Source organism: Triticum dicoccoides, chromosome 7B (assembly GCF_002162155.2).
Source record: "Triticum dicoccoides isolate Atlit2015 ecotype Zavitan chromosome 7B, WEW_v2.0, whole genome shotgun sequence".
In the NCBI taxonomy this organism is placed as follows: Eukaryota; Viridiplantae; Streptophyta; class Magnoliopsida; order Poales; family Poaceae; genus Triticum; species Triticum dicoccoides.
The window spans coordinates 531106800-531108783 of record NC_041393.1 but is presented as its reverse complement, the minus strand read 5'-3'; positions in this window follow the sequence as shown (position 1 = coordinate 531108783).

Below are 1984 nucleotides of genomic sequence, written 5' to 3'. Positions count from 1 at the left end.
GTGTATAGTCTGACAATAATATTGCAGAGGGTGCCAGACTAGATCCAGACAAGCAACATCTACTGCGCCAGCTGAAGGCCGGCGAGAAGGTGCTTATGAGGGTGCAGCAGGAGAGGAACAAACTCCAAGATGCCAACACCCGGCTGGGCGAAGAACTAAAAGATGTTCGGGTCCAGCTGTCTAACTCCGTAAAGGAGAATCAGCGGCTTCGTCGCGGCATTTATAGTAAGTGCTTGAGCAAACTCTTTTGAAAAGAAGAGTTCGGCGAGGAAGTCGATTGACAGAAATGTGTCTGTAGGTGTGCTCATGGGTCGTCCGGCGGAGGAGATGCCTAGTTCCACGGGAGACCCTCTTCCCGAGCTGCTGCAACTGCATGAACGTGTTCGGCAGGCGATGAGCGGCGTCATTCAGGCCTTATTGTCAGGACCCCGACTCGATGCCACATAGGTCTAGCATGTAACACCTCATATCACTTTGCGGCCTCACGCACGGTATTCCCACGGGTGTCGCCTTACCTTTGCCCGGGACCGTTTGCGCCTTTTGGCACACGTATATGATAGTGTCGCTAGTACCCATATGATAAGGAGCCCGGGCTGACATGGCTAGTCGTAAACCCAAAGTGGCACAGACTTACAGGGACAAGCATCCATGACCCAGCAACGAACTTGTCGGTCATCAGCAAGTGGGTCCGGGCTGTAGCACTGGGCTAGCAGGACTCCGGTACTCAATGCGTGACATTTCCCCGAAGGGACAGACACAGGAACGAAGAAGGACACATGCCGGCCAGCCTAAGTGTTCCAGAGCAGTAGCAAGCTACCATGGCTCAGCGGTAACACTAGGAGACATTTCCCGGTAAGAGAGGCTACTAAAGATAAACAACTAGATAGTCAGATCCCACACATACCAAGCATTTCAATAACATACACACAATATGCTCGATATGTGCAAATACAACATGGCATCACAACATGACTCTACGACACAAGTACTTTATTTAAGGCTCAGAGAGCCATACATAACATACACATAGGTACGGGTCACACGACCCAGCATTCAAGTCATACAGTCATACAAACCAGCAGCGGAAGTAACTTGTCTGAGTACAGACAACTAGAATAAAAGAGGCTTGGAAAGCCTAGCTATACTACGTGGTCCTTCACAAGCTCAGGATCACCACCTGGGCCTTAGCCTACTCATTGATGTCAACGTCTACGAAGAACCCATCAGAAGGGGTTGCAGCGTCTTCTGTAAAATGTAAATTATAGCAACATGAGTACAAAGGTACTCAGCAAGGCTTACATCAGATCCTACATACATGCACATTATCAAGAAGGGTTGGTGGAGTTATTGCAGCAAGCCAGCTTTGACTCTTGACTAGACTATCCTACGAGACTCCAACTTGAAATGGTTTTGCGTACACGAGTCCACTACTCACCACTTCAATACGCTACCGAGGATCCACCTCCGTCTTCCTACGGAAGAGCCATCCTCGGCACTCACACTTATCTTGAAGCTTTTAGTAGTTTCCATTTACTTGTCTATGAACTGTATATGCAACCAAGTAGTCCTTTACCGCGGACGCGGCTATTCGAATAGATCATGATAACCCTGCAGGGGTGTACTTCTTCATACACGCTCTCACCACTTACCGTCGTTTACACGACATGTACTCGGCAACCTTCAAGCAGAAGCCCGACGTGGGTGTCGGCCACGACCTACCTAATCACCTAAGTCTCTAGTCCAGGTTTATCGCCTATTCGGGTTCCATCCATGAGGAGATCCGGCCGAGGTTTCGCTCACAGCCCCAAACGATGTGAACAGGGTTCCCGAGATACCTAACGGGTATTCGGTACACCGTGCCACGTACCTACCGCATCACAGCCCACCCCTATGGTCAGCGCTGTCCACGGCCTCCAGTAGGCTACAAACACCAGAAACTAGTTGCAACTCCTGGACAGAGAACTAGGGTGAATAAGAAGCCGAG